At 41.3% G+C, this 22,594-nt stretch overlaps 1 pseudogene; it reads left to right on the forward strand.

Annotated features, from left to right (window-relative positions):
• The first annotated feature begins 13,858 nt into the window (after nucleotides 1-13,858).
• Nucleotides 13,859-20,801, forward strand: LOC138904000 (uncharacterized; annotated as a pseudogene).
• Nucleotides 20,802-22,594: the final 1,793 nt, after the last annotated feature.

The following is a 22,594-nucleotide window of genomic DNA, read 5'->3' on the forward strand; positions in this document are numbered from 1 at the left end:
AAGTTGAAGTATCCAATAGAGAATTAACAAGAATTATAGAAAAAACTGTAGGTTCTTCTCGAAAAGAATGATCTTTAAAGTTAGATGATGCTTTATGCGTATTCAGAACTGCTTTCAAAACTCCCATAGGCACATCTCCTTATAGACTAGTTTTTGGTAAAGCTTGTCATTTACTGGAACTAGAACATAAAGAATATTGGGCTATAATGTTGTTAAATCTAAATTTGCCAGATGCAGGTAAAAAAACGTCTGTTGCAGCTTAATGAATTGGAGGAGTTCAGACTTGAAGCATATGAAAATGATAGCATTTTACAAAGAAAAGACAAAAAAATGGCATGATAACTTCATTCACCATAAAGAGTTTACGGTTGGAGATCAAGTTCTTTTGTACAATAGCCGGTTGAGATTATTCCTGGAAAAATTCAAGTCACGTTGGTCAGGACCGTACATTATAACAGAAGTGACCCCCTATGGTGCCATTGAAATACAACATATAGATGGGGGGAGACAAATTCAAAGGGACAAATTCAAAGTAAACGGTCAACGTTTGAAGCCTGATATTAGCAGAGTCTTTGACAAACAGGCTTCAACAATCCTTTTTGCCTAATTTTATAAATAAGTCGAGCTGACGACGTTAAACTCAGAACTATTTTCTCTCCCTATCTTTAATCTTTTAAGTAATTATTAGTAGTAACATATAATATTTCCTTTCTAGTAAATATATATAATAAAATTAGTTTTTGTTTTCTTAAAAAAAAGTAAAAAATAATAATAATTGCATGTTTGTATTTTATATATATATATATATATATATATATATATATATATATATATATATATATATATGTGTGTATATGTGTGTGTGTGTGTGTGTGTGTGTGTGTGTGTGTGTGTATGTAGTATGTATTAATATATTTTGCCATGATAAAGAATTACTCCCATGATTTCAACAATGAAAGTTTTCTCCTATCATGAAAAAGAACATATTCTTTGTCATAATCTTGTCTTTCTTATATTTGAAAAATCAAAGAAGGTGCATGTCTGGCCAAATCACTGAATCTAACGGCATACTCTGACACTGACATAGTGCCCTGGCACAGCTGCTTAAACTCCACGTGCCATGCATCTCGAAGGGACTGAGTTACAAACTCTCTCAGGAACATCTCTGAAAACTGAACCCATGTAAGTGAAGCTGACTCGTTCCGGGCTACCCAACTCACATGCCCGCCACCACTGATAAGCTGCTCCCCTGAGCTGGAACGTAGTAAAAGAAACCCCGCTCGTCTCCACAATACCCATAGTACGGAGAATGCGGTGACACTATTCCAAAAAACTCTGGGCATCATTTGTTGCCAATCCATTGAAGGTAGGAGGGTGGTACTTCTTGTACCTCTCAAGTCTAAGTTATTCTTCCTCAGATGTTGCTTCCCTAACCACGGGCTGAACTGGGACCACAGGCTGTGTCGCCATGACACCTGGAACCTGACCAACATGAACTCACTGCTCTAGAGTGTGGGCGGCGGGAGTCTGAGCTCCTCCCCCGGTCTGTGAAATAGATGGTGCAACCGGAATCAACCCCGCCTGAGCCAATGTACCAAACATGCCCAGGAACTGTGCTAAGGTCTCCTGAAGTCCGGGGGTAACAACAGGCGCCTCCAGTACCTGCCCCTCAACTGGAACTACTGGCGGCTCCTCAACTGCTACTCTGGTAGGTGCCCTAGCTGTGGTACGTGCTCCTCGTCGGCCTCTGCCTTTGCCCCTAGTGACATCTGCTCCGGGGGTAACGTCATCAGCAACTGCAACTCGTGTCCTCACCATCTGTGAGAGAATGGAATGATAAAAGTTCAACTTCGAGACCAATGAACTCGCACGATAGGAATGAAGGAAGTGAAACGGTCCTAATAGTTCTGTAGCCTCTCGAAGATAAGTACAGACGTCTCCGTACCAATCCTCAAGACTCTACTAAACTCGCTTATGACTCATAGCACCTATGAACCTAGAGCTCCGTTGGGTATCGTGTCACGACCCAATTTTCCCTCCGTTGGGTATCGTGATGGCACCTAGTCTTAGGGACTAGGTAAGCCTAACATTTACTGAATAACAACAATAATAAATAACATCTAACATCTTTTGAAATAGAAATCTCTATAAAATTTACAATTCCCACCGGTAGTACAAGTCATAAGCTCTACAGAGATTGCTACAAATTTCTAAATACAACTGTTCGAAAATAGGTAAAACAGTGTGAATACAAAATAGGAAGGTGACTCTAAAGCCTGCGAACGCAGCAGTAGGTTTACCTTGAGTCTTCACAGCAACAATCTGCACAGCTAGCTAATGATCAACTGACTTCGAAATACCTGGATCTGCACAAAAATGTGCAGAAGTGTAGTATGAGTACACCACGGTGGTACCCAGCAAGTATCAAGACTAACCTTAGTGGAGTAGTGACGAGGAACAGTCAAGACACCTACTGGACTAAATGACCTGAACAAGTATAAGTATAGAAACAACAGAGTATGATATCTACATAAAGACTACGCGAAGTGGCAATTAATATGGTAATTGCAATAAGGAAGGAAAACAACAACAATCAGGGGAACACCATAATAATGACATAGAAGAAAGAACGGAAACACAGCCTAAGTCCGATAATCACAGATAAAGAAAGGACAAGTAACAACTCAACAATACGACAACTTTCACACCGGTTTTAGTCAATAAACTCCATGAGGTACCGAACCTCGGACAAATCACAACTCACGGGTCTCAATACCTGAACCCTAACACTTGGCATCCTGTGCCCTCTTTATACCTCATAACCGCACTGACGACTCGCATGCCAAATAGAGCCATTCTCACATAGAAGGAAAGTAAGCAAGGGTATGCATTTATACTCAACAATATCAAGAAAACCTCTTATCCGATAAGAGTGCTTAACTACCTGTATGTTTGTGCAAGTGTTCTAACATAGTTCATACTAGCTAGTGAGCATAAGGAAAAGAACGGACATCACGTAGAATGTTTTCTCAAACCTTTCACAAGATAAAGCTCACACAGGTAAGTGTACCACTACACAAATATCAACAACAAGAATGCCCCCAGGCCATCACAAATCATCACAAATCAATCCCTCATATAGCCCACCTTGTCTCGCCACGTGTGCAATAGTAAAGTAAATGCCCGCCTTGTCTCGCCACACGTGCATAATAATGTTTCCACATTGTCTCACCACACGAGCAACCCACATATATATATATATATATATATATATATATATATATCCCGCCTTGTCACGCTGCATGTGCAAATATCAATAGTAACAATAGCACGGCAGAAACCTCGTGCAACCCCATAACAAAGAGATGTCAACAAAGGGCACTCCCAAGATACCGTCTCGTAGTCCCAAAAGTAAATGCTCAACAGGGGATCTCCCGAGGTACCGCCTTGTAGTCCCAAAAGTAAATATGCAAGACAGGGGGATCTCCCGAGGTACCACCTCGTAGTCCCAAAGTAAATATGCAAGACCAACAAGTACAACCGCAACAATAACACAATACAAAGGTACGACAAATAAATCAACTCAGAAATTCCAGAACTCAAAGGAACGGAGGAATTAATTCACGAGGAGTGGCCACAATAGAGAATGCTAGTCATAATAAGAACATCTCAACAAGAAAGGAAATATTATGTAACAACGGTCCACAATGTACAGTTCGACAACGAGGGAGCTAACACAAGGCGAATAATTCCAAATAAGGACAAGTCAACTAAAATATAGGATATCTAACTTCTTTTAAGGTTGGCAATTAAGAAAGAGATACAACAAATTCAATTAGGGATAGTCAGCAGAAAGATAATCATAGCCTCAATTAAGGATGAACAATTACAAAAGAGATAATTATAACTTCAAATAAAGATAAGCAGTTAGGGGAAAGATAATATGGAAATAGAAGAGATAACAATTTCAGTTAAGGCACAGATGACTCAAATAAGCATCAAGGGCGGATCATGAAGCAATTAATTCTAATTAAAGCAGGTAGAGGTGAAACTAGTAATTAAGAGACATATTTATAACATAACAACTGCATAATCAGTGAATACAAGGACCTAAGAACCCTAAAAGGCCAACTTTCCATAAATAAGTCCGAGCACGTACTCGTCACCTCGCGTACACGGACTACAATTAGCATAGAAGACTCAAATCCTAAGGGGTAGTTCCCCCACACGAAGTTAGGCAAGATACTTACCTCAAAGATGATAGACTGATACTCTAAAATGAACTTCTCGGGTGAAATGACCTCCGGGCAGCTCAAATCTAACCAAAATAACTTCAAAGCACAAATAAAACTCATAAGAAACTATTTCGGATCATAAAGCTCAATCTTTATCAAAATTTAAAAATCGACCCCCGGGCCCACACATCGGAAGCCGACAAATTTCACAAAACCCGAACACCCATTCCGATACGAGTTCTACCATACTAAAATTATCAAATTCCGATACCATTTCGTCTCTCAAATCATGATTTTTCATTTTTGGAATTTTTCTTCACAAACCTCCATTTTCCTCAACTCAAAACACAATCTAAATGATAAAAATAAAGATAAAATCATTGAATATATTAAATTCTAGGTGAAGAACACTTACCCAATCGTTTTGCTTGAAAAACCCACAAGGAAGCTCCCAAAATCGAAGTCTAAAACTCAGAATATGAAGAAAATGGCCAAACCCTCGACTTAAATGATTCTGCCAGGATTTCTGCATCTGTGGACAAGGAGGCGCACCTACGCACACGCATTTGCGAGAAAGAGTACACATTTGTGAACTTAGCTAGTCAGGCCTGGAACCACATCTGCGGATTTACAGCAGCACCAGCGGCACCGCAGAAGTGCAAGAGGGAAACGCAAAAGCGAACTTCTTCGCAGGTGCGACCGCTGGACCACAAAAGCGACTTCGCACCTGCGTGCCGGCCTCCACAGAAGAGAGCGAGCCTCCAGGACACCATGACCGCAGAAGCGACCAGGCTCACGCAGAAGCGGAGCCGCACCTCCGCTCCAAAGCGTCGCAGGTGCGAAAACACCAGAACCAGACCTGTTCAAAACCATGAAAAACATCTGAAACTCGTCCGAAACACACTCGGGCCCCCGGGACCCCGTCCAAGCATACCAACAAGTTCCATACCCTAATACGGACTCGCTCGAGGTCTCAAATCACATCAAACAACGTTGAAACTATGAATCACCCTCCAATCCAAACTTAATGAACTTGAAACATTAAATTTCTACAACCGATGCCGAAACCTATCAAACCGCATCCGATTGACTCCATATTTTACACACAAGTCATATTCAACATTACGGACCTACTCCAACTTCCGGAATCATATTCCGACCCCGATATCAAAAATTCCACTACCGATCAAAATCTCTAAAAATTCAACTTTCGCCATTTCAAGCCTAAATGAGCTACAGACCTCCAAAACACAATACGGACATGCTCCTAAGTCCAAAATCACCCAACGGAGCTAACGGAACCGACGAAACTCCACTCCGGAGTCATCTTCAAACAGTTCCAACTACGGTCAAAATCCTAAGGCTTAAGCTTCCGTTTTAGGGACTAAGTGTCCCAAATCACTCCGAATCATCCGGTAATTGAATTCAACCACGCATGTAAGTCAATACACATAATACGAAGCTTCTCGAGGCCTTATGTCATCGAATGAGACTTAAAATGTCAAAACGACTGGCCGGGTCATTACACACAACCCAAAATCCAACTAGCCGTGATGACACCTAACCTCACCCTCTAGGTAAGCCAAATAACAACAATCTGATTCAATTAATATTTAACTGACTCTAATACACTCCCCAAGGACTAGTAGTAGAAATCATGAGCTTCGAAGATTAGAATTTACAAAACTGGTGTGAAATAAAAAAATATGTCATTTGTTTGAAATATACATGAACAGATGTTAAAATTCTAAAGCTACCTAGAACAAGAGGCAGTTGTGACTGGATCATAGGTACATCTTCAATGCTAGCTCCCGCCATGTACAGCAACATCAACATCCAAAATCTGCACGCAAGGTGCAGAAGTGTAGTATGAGTACAACCGACCACATGTACTCGATAAGTAACAAACCTAACCTTAGGTTGAAAGTAGTGACTAGCTTGTACTAAGGTCAGAGTCCACAGCAATATCCAATAACATCTCATAACAATATAATTTTAAGCAGCACTAATAATAACTCAACGATAAAATGCTCAGCTCGTATACTGTTGATACCCAATTTTGCCCTCATAGTTTTGCAAATAAACGCATATGCTTTCAAAAAATTAACTTGCATCATTATTTAATTTACAAGATTTATGCAAGCGTCTTCTATAATTTTCCATAATTTTTAGAGCTTTTAAATTGATTTTTGTATTTAAATTGCTTGAATAATTATTAATTATTCCTTCAAATTATTTTGTGATGACTCAATTACCTAAATCCTTATTTTGCATCTATAATATTTGCTTCAGGTATTTTACTCTATTTTTTATAATTACATTAGTATTTTCAGGCTATTTGCACAATCTCGCAATAATAGCCTATATTTTACAATTGTATTGCATTTTCATTTTATTCAGGGTAAAAATAATATCTTACATTTTTATAATCTTATACTATTGTTTTAAGGTATTAATTTGCATAAACAATATTTTTATAATTTATTTAACTATTTTATTAAAATATTTTTTCCTTAATTTCTTATTTAAAGGTTGGCCCAAATTTTGAGCCAATTTTCAGACCAAACAATCCCAAAATATCTGGCCCAACCCCCCAAAGCCCAATCCAAACGACCCCTGTAATTAACCCGGTCGATACCCGTTCCAAACGACCCACGCCGCTTATCCCTTAATCTCGACCGTTGATCTTTCAAGATCAACGGTCTACAATCACCCCCACCCTTTTAATTACCCTAGACCTGAAACCCTAACCCATTCCCCTCTAACCCGCTGCCCCTAAACGCTCTTAACCTCCTCTTCTTTCTTCTGAAGAACCCTAGCCGCCTCCCCTTAATTTCCTCTCCTAATCCCACTGATAATGGGATTCGACCATTATTTTCTTACCATGTTTGAAGCCCTTTGGTACTGGTCGTCCGTTTGTGGTGTTACTTAGGTGCTTGCCTAAGTTTGGCAAGCAAGATCTCCTGAGATCGAACCAAAGTGGTTTGAACCTTTGCTTCTGATCATTATTTCGTCTATATACATTCAATACCACGCTATGTGAGTCCAATTTCAGTGAGATCTCTGTTGATTTGTGCTTTCCCTCTTGAACTAAGGTTTACCCATTTTCTCTCCTAAATTGATCTGAATCGATTTTGCATGCTTTCTTTCCTTATTTTAGGTTTTATTTACTTTGTTTTCTTGTTTATTCGTCTAATTTTTCTACTATATAAACCCCTCCCCATTCCCCTTTGAGACAGACTTGAATCGATATACTTTCACTAAAAATTGGAGCTTGTTCTGTGATTCCCTCATTCTCTTATTCTGTACTTCATTTTGGCCGGCTGAAAGCCAAGGCCACTGAGATTCTGTTATTCGAACTTTCTTTTGGTGCGAGCATTGCCCGGAGTTCTTTTGAAGCTCTTGGGAACTTTGACGCATTGAGATTCTGGGTTCTTGTGGAATTTTTGCTCTTTACTGTTGTTTGTTTAACTGGTAAGTTACTTGACTTTTGCAATTTCATCCCTATGTGTCTCTCATTTGCATGTGTTCTTACTTCTGAAATCCATGGCTTAATGTGTTTCTGGGTTACTTTTATGCACCACTCTCTTAACTTTACATGCGTTTTAAGTCTCTTTAGCATTTAACTACTCCTAATGCTGCTAGTTCTAAGATTATCTATGTCCAACTTGGATAATCTGAACCTTCCTAAGCTCGTTTAGCTAGTGTATTGACGCCTGAATGTTCATGAATATGCTTACCTGCTTTGTCCTGAATCTCTGTAATGAATGTTTCACACTTGCGCTACAACTTCCCGTGTTAATTATGACATGTTCCCCTGCTATTGTGTCACTCAACATGCTCACTCGATCCCATACCCCTTTAGTGATTGCTTGTGAATTTAGAACAGTTACCTCCGCCTGTTATCCCTACCATGTTTGAATTGTTGTTTCATGATATTAGGATGAATCCTTGGCATAACTTAGATCTTATTTAGTTAATTCGTCTATTGTGTCTATCCCAAAATCCCTACATGTGCTATTTGGTATGAACTTGCTATCTCACACTGCTCTGAATCTCTGCAATATTTGTCTTGCATGTGTAATGTGTTTCAATTTGTATTAAGACCATTCTCTATGATCTTGCTTCTGTGCTAATATGTTTCCCAGCATGTCTATGGTTCATCTGATATCCTGTTCTTTCAGTGATTATTTGGCTTGTCACAATGTGCATCCCCCATCATGTCTAAATACTAATTAGCATGACACTAGGATGTATGTTTAGCATAATCTCTTAGGTTTTAACTTGTTTGTATTGTGCATCTGTGACTGCAAACTTGTTTCTCCCCTAATCCTTCCCACATGTGGTTTTGTCATAATGTGTTCTCCCTATCATGTCTCAATGCAATCCTGTTTCCCGATGAGATTTAATATGTCTATCTTATGATACTAGGATGCATACTTAGCTTAATTTGGACCTTTTAGGTCTCAACTAGTTTAGTATCATGCATCTGTACATGATAATCTCTGTATACCCATGCAAACCTATTTCTTCCCCAACTCTTTCAAAATGTGGCTGTCTATGTGATACTTTGCTATGTATGGAAATCCTGCTGAACCTACTGGCCTTCTTGATGAGTTGCTCTGTATGCTCAACTTGGCTATGTCTACTTTAGGTTATAAGTGTACCCCCAGTTCTGTCCCTCAGCCATTGTCCTTTCTCCTCATTTGCTACTTATGCTATTCTGAACTTCTTATTCTTAGCTGGCTGAAAGCCAAGGCTACCTAGGCTTTACTGCTGACCTCCTAGTGTGAGAACTGCTCGGGTTCCATTTGAGACCCTTGTGAACTCTAACACACTAGGATTTGGGTCTTTAGTCACTCCCTGAAACTTAAACTACCCCACGCAACCCTTTCTTCCTATTATCTACTGAATATCTAAGTCGTTTGGTTTAAATGATGCAATGCTTTGCAGTATGGTTCTATGAATTGACTTTGGGCTCCTCTATGGATTCTGGGTTGTGTTGATGAATACGACTCCATGTTAGAAGTCTGGGTATGCTGTGTGAGAATTGCTGAAGGCCCAGACAGTGCTGGGTATTTCATTTGGGCCTGCTGTGGGCCTATTGTTATTATTTGTATAACATTTGTATCTTACTCATTAATGTGCCTGTAATAACTTTGTATAAACGATTGGGGTGTTAGTGAAGTGGGAATGGGTAGATTTATAATATTTGCATACCAAATAGGTAGATAATATGCCTATAGGACTCAATGATTTACTTGTTATATATATATGCTATTCCATCACTATGTGCACTATAGAAATCATGCCATTAGGGGAAACACACACACATACACGGTCTGCTAGCAAACATGAATTCAAAGTGCTGCAATTATGCTTACTGCTACGTGTTACTAGAAAACCTGCCTATAGGAATAAATGTCATTGATTTCAATTCATTTCAGCATATTCATTAGAAATCATGCATATAGGATTTTGATCACCTCATTTGCTATTATCTCGTACTATTCACTAGAAACCATGCCTATAGGAGTTTAATCATCTCATTTATCACTGCATCACACTGTTCACCTAGAAAACATGTCTATAGGGTTGAGTGTAATGATAAAATCACCTCCAAGTGCAAAACATTAGAGATCCTGTCTATATGACAACACTGTTTCGTCTTAATAAGAGTCAATGTTGCACCTCTCAATGTGGTTTATTATGCACTTCTGGGATCTCCCCAATGGTCCTTTCATTATTCCTTACTGCACGAGTCACCTAGACACAACAGGCTTAATAACCGAAAATCTACAATTTCATTAATCAGCATGCAAATCCTGTCTATGAGCAACACTTAGCCTTTGAAACTGTTTGCAAGCCCTGATGCCTTGTCATGTAGAAATCATGTCCATAGGGATTTAAGTTTCTTAATCCTAAATTGTTTAACATGAAGTTTGTCTTGCGTGCATTTGTTGCTTAAGTGTGGAGGCAAACTTGAGCCCTTAACTGCCATATTTGAAGTCCAATATGTGTTTTGTTTGTCGCCTAGTTTTGCATTTTTGAGTAGCCTATATAAGGTCTAGAACTACCTAAATAGAGGTCCAAAGCCTCCTGGACCATAGGTATGGGACGGATAGTGCACGCATAGGGTACGACTTAGAATTGAATTAGAACGCTTTTAGGTAACCACTTTAACATAGTAATTGGGTAGCAGGAGATGATAGTCTGTGCCCGCTGGATAATATGAGTAACACCCTATCTCAAGGGAGTTACGAAATATTATTTATGTTGCACGGGGTGATCCTTAAGGCTAAAAAACTTAGGACCCCCCCTCCCTTTTTTTTCTTTCTTTTCTATTAGAATAGAAAAATTGATGCACCTCCCTATTCAAGATCTCTTTGTAATAAAATTCCTAGGTTTTGTACTCTCTTTGCTTACTTGATCACATAGACTAATCCATATAATTGGACCCACAGTTATGGACCTCGAGGAGTGCCTAACACCTTCTCTTTGAGGTAACTTGAGCCCTTACCCGATCTTTGGTCGCGTTGACTAGTTAAAACAGAGTTATTTGCAAATAGGTGCCCTAACACACCTTAAAACTTGTTAGGTGGCGACTCTCCTCTTTTAATACCTCCTTAAAAGAGTTGTCACATGTCGAAGCCCGATTTCACGAGAAAAAAGGGGCGCGACAGCATGGCGACTCTGCTGGGGACTTACACTTAGGCTCTTACCATAGCAAATTTGGCTTATATGGATTAGTCTTCTTTGATATAAACGCGCTTCCCTTTTCCGTTTTTATTTTATACTACATGCACATCCCTCTCCCATTTTCCTTTTATTTGTTTAAATTCGTTGTAATTTGCACATCCCTTCCCTGCTCCACCTTCCTTTGCTTAAATTGGTTATAACATGCATTTCCCTTTCCTATTCACCTTTATTTACTCTAAACTGCTCTTCATTTGTTTAAAGATTGCTGCATCATGTCTCTCCCGTCCCTACTCCCTTGTTTGCTTTATTACATTCTAGCATATATTCCACGGACTTACTTCTTCCTTTGTCTTTCTTTTATGTTTTTCATGTTTTACCTTAATACTGTATTTACCGCTTTTTACATATTTATCATGCAAATACTTGGAAATGTGTTATTATCTCTGCATAAAGCATGCTCCACATCATACTCCACTCGTGCCAATTATCAACATAGCAGTGCTTGATGAGTGTCCGCGCTCTTCCAAAATTACCCTTTTAAATCGGAAAGGCTTATTTGCGGTAGACTAGTCGATCAGCGGTGCAGTCGATGGTCCCATGCCTTTCCCTCTCAAGTTGTCCACTTGGGAGTACCAGTCTAGGCTATTCTAGAAACCTCACTCTAACATTAAATGTACATGCATCATGTTAAACCTAGTACGGGTTAGAACGTTGCTAACATGATAGCCTGCTAAGATAAGCCTTGTCCAAAGTCCGACGGGATTTCCACAATCCCAATGGACACCATCACGTTATGTGCATTACTTGGAGAAAATAGGCCAATATGTTGATCATTAGTGTGTAAATAGTCGAATCTGGATGAGGAAAGGGCTAACTCTATTTGTTTGCAGAAAATAAAGCACGAAGTCCCCAGGTTCGGCATATTCCAAAACATCCCACCTTTGCTGCTTGATTGGTGGAAGAACCTTTCACCTAGTGACAAGAATCACGTGAAAAGGGTCCTTGGTAATTTACCTTCCTTATTGGACATTCGGCCAAATAGGGCATTGATTGAGGCAGCCACTATGTTTTGGGATGAGAAAAGAGCTGTCTTCCGCTTCGGTAACATAGAAATAACTCCTCTCTTAGAGGAAATAAGAGGTTTCGCTAAGATGCCATGGGATAGCCCAGGGTTATTAGTGCCAGAGAATCGCACCCCTCGCAGTTTTCTGAAAATACTAGGTTTCAAGAAAAATGATGAGTTGCTTTGTTTGAAGAAGTCATGCATCCTATTTGAATTCCTTTACGAACTTTATGGGCATAGCAAGTCATATCGCCTTAATCATGATGAACTTGCCATCACTTCCTTAGGTTGGACGCACCGCCGAGTTTTTGTGTTCATTGTCTGTCTCTTGGGATCACTGATATTTCCGATGAAAGGGGGACGGATCCACACTTGCTTAGCCATGGTCGCTAGGACTCTAATGGAAGGAATCGAGGGAGAAACTTACACTATCATCCCCATGATCTTGGCTGAAATGTATCGCACTTTAGATCGATGCAAGCAGGGGTATGGACACTTCGAGGGCTGTAATATGTTGCTGTAGGTTTGGTTATTAGAACATTTCCAGAGAGGTGAATATCGCCAAGAGCTTCCGCGATGACCATTGAATGACTACATAGCTTACCATCATCCAAAGAGAATGACATTTATCCCAGATAGGTTTGCGCAACCTGGAAGTGTTGTGAGCTGGGTGCATTTCTTCAGCAATCTGACTGACGAAAAGGTACATTGGATGTTTGAATGGTTCCCTAGAAGTGAGTTCATCATCAGATCAAGAGAAACTACTCATCTAGTGTTGATCGGGTTAAGAGAGATCTATCATTATGCTCCTATAAGGGTAATGAGGCAATCGGGAAGAAAACAAGTTATACCTCGGGTTTCCAACATGGTCCAATACAAAGCAGATTTTAAAGGGAACATCATTCCGTTCAAGTTCGAGGCACGACATATGTGGAATCAAAATGTCATTGTGGAGAAAGATACCATCGAGCCAGACAGGTATCATGCCGGCCATGTGCACTTCTACCCATCATGGTTGGTAGATGATATAGCGGGGGATGTCAAGCCAGGAATTAATCTGAAAAATAGGGTTATAGATGACGCTGCTAAAGCACAAGTCAAGTATAGAATGCTGCGCAAGAGGGTTTTCGAGTATGAAGCTAGGCATTTGGAACAACATAAAGTGGATATGGAAGCAATCAACAAATGGAAGGAAACCACCACTAAATCAACATAAAGATTAGAATATTTGGAGCAAGGGTTGATGGAGCTTGAGGGAAAGATGAGAAAGAGGCTTTCAGATTGTCAGAACACGGATGGCAATAAAGGGGGGCATCTAGCAAAGGCTTACTTGTTGTTGGATATGCGCGACCTGGGGAATCTGATTGATGGAGTCAAGAGAGCCAAGCACGGGGAAGGTCCTTCTGGGACCAAGCAGATTAGGAAATGATGTTCTTTACTGCTTTTTAGCTTAGTTTTAGATTTCGAATGTAATAAGGCAAATGCCATTAGTAACTTTCTTATTATTGTCGTTTTAGTAAGGATTTGATTTATTTTTGCATTAATGAAATGACACAATTATTGGCATCAATTTTCTCCAAGTCTATGTGTAACTTAGGCCTACCTCGGGCACAACGAGGTCCCCCAAATTAGGACGTGATTCTGTTACATGATTTTGCATAGCATGTTCAATATTGCAAGCATTCTTTCAATATCCCTTACTGACTTGGTTACCTTTTGTTTTTCTTTCTTTTGATTATTCCCATTCCCCAAGGTTGGTTCGTGCATACTGGCATCATCCACATATCATACTAGATCCAGAGGTCCTCCACCTCCTCCTCCACAAAGTGATCCTAAAGGCAATAGCAAAGGGAAAGTAAAAATGGATGATTTAAGCGGTATCAGAAAGGACAATGCAGAGAACGTTGAAACTTCGGACGGTCGGAGTACTCTAGCACAGAATGAATTGGTCCTACGTCTGGAACAGAAAATATTGGAGCCACAAGGGGAACTTGAGCAGGTCCGGAACTTGGCAAACCTTTCCCTCACCCTAAATATCCCTGATATCAACCAACAAAACATAAACGTCCATAACCCGACACCTCCCCAAAACACGCAGAATCAAAACCCACCACTGAATCCTCCCGCACCACATCAATACGCCACACCTCCTCAGAACCACAACCCTCCACCGGTACCTACTCCTCAACAACACCATCACCATCCAACTCAATATCCACAAACAACCACATACCACACCCCTCAGAATGCACCACAACTTACTCCTGACCCACAAAACTCAACCAATGACCACCATTACGCCCAGATTCTCGGAGTCCATCAAAGCAATCCCATATATGTGGAAAATTTACCCCATACCCCACAACAAACCCTATATATACCCGAATCCACCGAGAAGGACCTGCTCATCAAGAACATGGCGGAAGAACTCAAGAAGCTTACTGGCAGAGTTCAAAGTGTCGAAGGTGGAAAAGGCATTGAGGGTTTGAATTATGAGGATTTGTGTATTCAGCCAGATGTAGAACTGCCAGAGGGTTACGAACCTCCTAATTTCGAAATGTTCGACGAAACTGGTGATCCAAAGTTGCATTTGAGAATGTATTGTGACAAACTTGTAGGGGCTGGCAAGGATGAACGAATCCGTATGAAGCTGTTCATGAGGAGCCTCACCGGAGACGCCTTGTCTTGGTACATCAGTCAGAACCCAAAGAAGTGGGTTAATTGGGTGAGCATGGCGTCAGATTTCTTGGATCGATTCAGGTTCAACACAGAAAATGCACCAGACATTTTCTACATTCAAAATCTCAAGAAGAAACCAACAGAAACCTTCCGCGAGTATGCTACTCAGTGGAGGTCTGAAGCCGCAAAAGTAAGGACGGCACTTGAAGAAGAACATATGAATAAGTTCTTCATCAGAGCTCAAGACCCGCAATACTATGAAAGGTTGATGGTTATTGAAAACCATAAGTTCTCTGACATCATCAAGCTGGGTGAGAGAATAGAAGAAGGGATCAAAAGTGGAATGGTAACAAATTTCGAAGCACTCCAGGCCACAAATAAAGCTTTGCAGTCGGGAGGTATCTCTAAGAAGAAAGAAGTGGGTGTAGTAATTGTATCCCAAGGTCCGAAGTCTCCTCTCACATACCAAATACCTCCACCCACATATCAGCCTTCACCTCCCAGATACCAACAACCTGCCGCCACTCACCATACTTATAACACCTAACCAGCATACTACCACTCACCACCAGCCCGCCAAAATTACCAAAAACCAAGACCAAATTTTGACCGCAGACCACCCAGATAATACACTCCAATTGCTGAACCCATAGACCAACTATACGAGAGGCTAAAGGCTGCCGGTTATGTCACTCCCATTCCCGCTGTTGCTATGGAAAACTCTTCCTAGTGGATTAACCCAAATAAGACATGTGCCTATCACTCAGGCATGAAGGGTCATACTATTGATGAGTGTCGTACTTTGAAGGATAAGATTCAGATATTAATTAACACCAAAGTCATACAGGAAAAGGAGGCTGCACCCAATGTCCGTAACAATCCTCTCCCGGATCACAGGGGTGAAGGGGTAAACGTGATAGAGACCGATGAAGAATGGGACTCGAAAGGGTCAATTGGACTCATTCGAGAAGGGGATAATCCTAAAACATCTCCAGTCACTCTCACACCTATCGTGGTACAAACTCAGGCACCAATTGAAGTTGAGGTAGCCGCACCAACTCCATTTGAGGTTGAAGTAACAACACCCTTCACAGTGATGGTAGCACGTACGTCGTATTATAAGTCTAATGCTATACCATGGGATTATGTTGTGGAAGCAAGAAGGAAAGGAAAAGCAAAAATGGAAGAAACAGGTGCAGTGCAAGGCATGACCAGAACCGGTAGGGTCTATACACCTGAGCATTTGGGAGGAACGAGCGAAGAAGCTGCATCTAAGTCGCCTGTCATTGAAACTGGCACGGATGACCTTTAGAGAAAGGTGCAAGCAAGAGAATATTCTGTGGTTGATCATCTGAACAAAACCCCTGCTCAAATATCCATTTTATCACTGCTGCAAAACTCCGAGGCATATAGGAATGCCCTGATGAAGGTGTTTAATGAAGCCTATGTACCCAATAACATCACCAGTGGAGAAATGACCAACATGGTAGGGCAAGTGTTGGAAAGCCACAAGATCACTTTTCATGAAAATGAGCTGCCACCAGAAGGACGAAGTCACAACAGGGCACTGCATATCACAGTGCAGTTTGAGGACAAATTCATTGCCAAAGTCTTGATAGATGGAGGTTCGAGTCTCAACATATGTCCACTAACTATTTTGAAAAGATTGGGTAAAGGCCTACACGAGATACGAGCAAGAAGTATGAATGTGAAAGCATTTGATGGGTCTCAAAGGGCCATAATTGGGGAGACCAACCTCAGCCTACAGATGGGCCCAACTTGGTTTGATGTTGAGTTTCAAATGTTGGACATATCTGCTACCTACAACCTATTGTTGGGATGACCTTGGATACATGCCGCTAGGGCCGTAGCTTCTACTCTACATCAGGCCGTGAAGTTTGAGTGGAACCATCAGGAAGTGATCATCCATGGAGACGGAAGTAATCCCATTTATACTAATCAGACTGTTCCGGTCGTCGAGAATAAAAGGAAGTTGGGTGGAGAAACATACCATCGCATCGAGCGCGTCAACGCAATTGAAAAAAACAAATGGTGGAGCGGTAAGATAGAAAGCATACTGTCATGGACAGGGTATGAACCCGTCAAGGGTCTCGGCAAGAATCTCCAGGGGATCACCAAACCGATACAGCTAAAGCGTCATGGCACAACTTTTGGGCTCGGGTATGAATACACTTGGCAAGAGTGTCAGAATTGGTCGTCACCATGGCGTGGTCCTTATTACCCTCTAGAATAACCAGTACCACATTTGCACCAGTCATTTTATCAAGTTGACATGATGTGGGGGTTCGAAGAAGATGAAGTTTTAGCTGGCAAAAGGAATTTGTTTCTGGATGATGAAGATATGGATTGCAGTGCGATAGTTGAGGAGGAGGAGGAGGAGGAAGACCTTATTATTCAAACCATGGAGAAGGGAGCTGTTCTCAAAAACTGGACTGCTGCACCATCAACGGCCCGTCGAGTTCCTGGGTAGCCTGGCAATTAGCATCATTTATTTTTGAAAGCAATTTTATGAGCATCTAAGACATTTTCAGTATTTTGTTTTAAGCATATTTTGTTTGAAATAATTGCTCGAGTCATCGAGCCATACTTGTTTGACGTTTTCAAGATTTATCTAATGCATTGTTATTTTTAGTATTTATTATTATTCTTTACATTTTTTCTCTACAGCATTATTATTACCTATCCCGACGAACCTGCGACTGTGACATGTAATGAGACAACGCAATGTAAGAATAGTGATTCAGAGGATCTGGAAGAGGATGTAATACCTGAGGAAATTGTCAGAGAAGTGGAAAATTTTGAAAACAAGCCTAAGTCTAATTTGGATGAGACTGAAACAGTTAATTTGGGAGACTCCGAAACAGTCAAGGAACCGCGTGTAAGCATTCATCTATCGCCGTCAGAGAAGGAAGAATACATCTAGTTCCTGAATGAGTATGAAGACATCTTTGCATGGTATTACGATGATATGACTGGTCTGAGCACATCCATAGTGGCTCACAAGTTACCCACCGATCCCATGTGTCCACCAGTGAAATAAAAGCTCAGAAAATTCAAGCAGATATGCGTTTGAAAATAAAAGAGGAAGTCACCAAGCAAATCAAAACCAAGGTTCTCAGAGTGGTTGAATATCCGACCTGGTTGGCTAACATTGTGTCGGTTCCAAAGAAAGATGGGAAGGTCAGAGTGTGTATCGACTATCAGGATTTAAACAGAGCAAGTCCCAAAGATGATTTCCCTTTGCCCAATATACACATACTGATTGACAACTGTGCCAAGCATGAACTTCAATCCTTTGTGGACTGCTTCACGGGATATCATCAGATCTGGATGGATGAAGAGGATGCCTAAAAGACAGCCTTTATTACACCATGGGGAGTATATTGTTAAAAAATGATGTCGTTTGGCCTAAAGAATGCTGGAGCCACTTATATGAGGGCCATGACAACCATTTTCCACGACATGATACACAAGGAGATAGAGGTGTACGTGGATGACATCATCATCAAATCTAAAAAGGGCCAGATCACAGAGCGGATTTGAGGAATTGTTTGATCGACTTTGAAGGTACAACCTGAAACTGAACCCCGCAAAGTGTGCCTTCGGAGTCCCTGCTGGAAAATTACTAGGGTTCATCATCAGCCGCCGAGTAATTGAGCTAGACCCGTCAAAGGTCAAGGCTATACAAGATTTGTCACTTCCGAAGAACAAGAAAGATGTGATGAGTTTCTTAGGGCGTCTCAATTACATCAGTCGTTTCATAGCACAATCAACTGTGATCTGTGAACCGATTTTCAAAATGTTGAAGAAAGATGCTGCAACAAGTTGGACTGAAGAGTGCCAGAAAGCCTTTGACAAGATCAAGGAATATTTATCCAAACCACCTGTTTTGGTCCCACCGGAACCTGGGAGACCTCTGTTACTCTATTTATCTGTACTAGATGGGCTTTCGGCTGTGTCTTGGGACAACACGATGAGACGGGAAGAAAGGAGCAGGCCATATATTATTTGAGTAAAAAATTCACACCCTATGAAGCACGATACTCTTTGCTGGAGCGCACCTGCTACGCTTTGACATGGATAGCTCAAAAGTTGAGGCACTACTTTTGTGCCTACACCACATATCTCATATCAAGGATGTATCCGCTAAAATACATCTTCCAGAAACCCATGCCTACGGGAAAGTTAGCAAAATGGCAGATACTACTGAGTGAGTTCGACATCATCTATGTAACTCAGAAGGCGGTCAAAGGGCAAGCATTGGCAGATCATCTGGCAGAAAATCTTGTAGACGGAGAGTACGAACCACTAAAAATGTATTTTCCTGACGAAGAGGTATCATTCGTAGGAGGAGATATCACCGAAGCCTATGATGGTTGGAGAATGTTCTTCGATGGAGCTGCAAACTTCAAAGGAGTGGGTATTGGAGCAGTCTTAGTGTCAGAAACGGGTCAACACTATCCAGTATCCGCAAAACTCAGGTTTCCATGTACAAACAACATGGCAGAATATGAGGCCTACATCTTAGGACTCAGGTTAGCCATCGACATAAACGTTCAGGAATTAATGGTAATTGGAGATTCAGACCTTCTAGTACATCAGGTTCTAGGAGAATGGGCCACGAAGAACACTAAGATATTACCATATTTGTACTGTGTACAAGAGTTGATGAAGAGATTCACAAAAATAGAGTTCAAACATGTTCCGAGAATCCAGAATGAGTTCGTAGATGCATTGGCCACTTTATCTTCCATGATATAACACCCAGACAAGAATTTCATCGATCCTATCCCAGTAGGGATTCATAATCAGCCAGCTTATTGTGCTCATGTTGAAGAGGAAATGGATGGAAATCCATGGTTCCACGACATCAAAGAATATTTGGAAAAAGGAGAGTACCCGGAGCACGCAAATCATACTTAGAAACGCACACTCCGGAGATTATCCAACCACTTCTTCCAAAGCAGAGGAATTCTATACAGAAGGACTCCAGATCTGGGATTATTATGGTGTGTCGATGCCAAGGAAACATCCAAATTGCTCGAAGAGATACATGCCAGAACTTGCGGACCGCACATGAATGGCTTTGTCTTAGCTAAGAAGATATTAAGAGCAGGATATTTTTGGATGACTATGGAAACAGACTGCATCAGGTATGTCCAAAAGTGTCATCAATGCCAAGTACATGCTGATATGATATGAGTGCCACCCAATGAACTCAATGCAACAAGTGCACCTTGGCCTTTCTCCGCTTGGGGGATGGATGTCATCGGTCCAATCGAACCCGCCGCTTCAAATGGGCACAGGTTCATTCTAGTGGCCATAGACTATTTCACAAAATGGGTTGAAACCGCATCTTACAAGGCTGTAACTAAGAAGGTCATCGTAGATTTCATTAGGGATCGTATTGTTTGTCGGTTTGGGGTGCCAGAATCAATCATCACCGACAATGCCACCAACCTTAACAGTGATTTGATGAGATCCATGTGTGAAACCTTCAAGATAAAGCATAAGAATTCCACAGCATGCAGGCCGCAAATGAATGGAGCTGTAGAAGCCGCCAATAAGAACATCAAGAAGATATTGAGGAAGATGGTAGATAATTACAAACAGTGGCACGAGAAGCTACCGTTTGCTTTGCTCGGATATCGTACCACGGTTCGCACATCAATTGGGGCAACTCCTTATATGTTGGTTTATGGTACTGAAGCGGTTATCCCTGCCGAAGTAGAAATCCCTTCTCTGAGAATCATACAAGAAGCCGAGCTCAGCGACGCAGAATGCGTACAGAGCCGATATGAGCAACTGGCCCTCATTGATGGAAAAAGAATGAGTGCAGTATGTCATGGTCAACTCTACCAAAACAGAATGGCCAGAGCTTTCAATAAAAGGGTCAGGCCTAGACAATTCACACCGGGGCAGTTGGTGCTAAAGCGGATCTTCCCACATCAAGATGAAGCAAAAGGGAAATTTTCACCAAATTGGCAAGGGCCCTTCATGGTTCATCGAGTACTAACAGGAGGGGCACTTATACTTGCAGAAATGGACGGAGAAATTTGGCCAAACCTATCAACTCAGACGCAGTCAAGAGATACTATGTTTAGGATTGTTTACATTTCTTCATCTGATGTAACTGAACTACGCTTGACCTGATTCCCATTTAAGAGAGGATACGTAGGCAGCCCTGTGGGTTTGGTCACATCTTAATAAAATCTTCATTTTGCCATGATTAGAAAACTGGGGTAGAATTTTGAGGAGGACCCTCAAAATTCTAAAGCAAGTTCAGCCGACATCGTCATACACGGAACAGCCAAAGTACTGCATTTAAACTGGGGCAGAATTTTGAGGGGAACCCTCAAAATTCTAAAGCAAGGAGGTCGCAATGTCTCTAAAATTTGTCACAATCACCGGTTCATCTAAATTATTTGAAATCACATACTACTACATTTCAAATAACTATATTTATCAAATGCATGCATATTTTTCGAAAACTTTATTTCTATGACAGCCAGATGCTACCCAGGGTAACTCAAATAGGACCTCAAGACAGGAGCAAAGGCAAAACAGAAGACAAAAGCGCAAACCAACCTTCCCCCACAAAACTCACAATTTTTCTTTGGATGCAGGCACGATAAGACAACAATACCCGCAGATGCATCGAATCACTACCTTCATGACGACAAGTTACCAAACGGAAACACTTCCAACTAAGAAATACTTTACTTTCTCACTGTCACTCATCGTTTTTCTTGCATAAGGCTAAACACTGCCTTTCCCTGCATGAGACTAATCACTGTCTCCTATTTGCATGAGGCTAAGCGTTGCCTCCCTAATTGCATAAGGCTAAGCATTGCCTTTCCTTGCATGAGACTAAGCAGTGTCTCCTATTTGCATGAGGCTAAGCATTGCCTCCTTAACTGCATAATGCTAAGCATTGCCTTTTCCGCATGAGACTAAGCATTGTCTCCTATTTGCATGAGGCTAAGCATTGCCTCCTTAATTGCATAAGGCTAAGCATTGCCTTTCCTTGCATGAGACTAAGCAGTGTCTCCTATTTGCATGAGGCTAAGCATTGCCTCCTTAACTGCATAAGGCTAAGCACTGCCTTTCTTTGCATGAGACTAAGCATCGTCTCCTATTTGCATGAGGCTAAGCACTGCCTCCTTAACTGCATAAGGCTAAGCACTGCCTTTCTTTGCATGAGACTAAGCATTGTCTCCTATTTGCATGAGGCTAAGCCCTGCCTCCCTATTTGCATGAGGCTAAGCCCTGCCTCCTTAATTGTATAAGGCTAAGCACTGCCTTTCCTGCATGAAGCTAAGCACCGCTTCCCTTACTTGCATGAGACTAAGCATTGTCTCTTCTTCCTGCATGAGGCTAAGCATTGCCTCCCTAATTCCACAAGGCTAAGCACTGCCTTTTCCTCGTGATTAAATGCTATCTCCATTACTCCATCTAAGACCTAGCATTATCCTCTACTCATCCAGGGCTAAGCATTGCCCTCATCTTACCCAAGACTAAGCCTTGTCTTGTCTCATCTTCGCATACGGCCAAATATCATATTTTGCATTTCATGGGCTAAAATATCGCCATTTTGTCCAAAGGCGTCATGGTCTGAAGGAATCATCCTCATAGCCGGAAGACACCATTCCATGGCCCAAGGATCTCTTAAAAGTGCACATCATTATTCAAAGGCGTCATGGTTCGGAGGCACCATTCTCATGGCCCGAGGACATCATTTCATGGCCTATAAATCCCTTATCACATGATTCATGGCCCAGGACGTCATGGTCTAAGGACACCATCCTCACCGTCCAAAGACAACCCTCATGGTCCGAAGGGAATCTGCATCATGTTTAAATTCTCACAATAATCCATATATACTTACATGCATCGT

Source organism: Nicotiana tomentosiformis, unplaced genomic scaffold (assembly GCF_000390325.3).
Source record: "Nicotiana tomentosiformis unplaced genomic scaffold, ASM39032v3 Un00314, whole genome shotgun sequence".
NCBI classification, from domain to species: domain Eukaryota; kingdom Viridiplantae; phylum Streptophyta; class Magnoliopsida; order Solanales; family Solanaceae; genus Nicotiana; species Nicotiana tomentosiformis.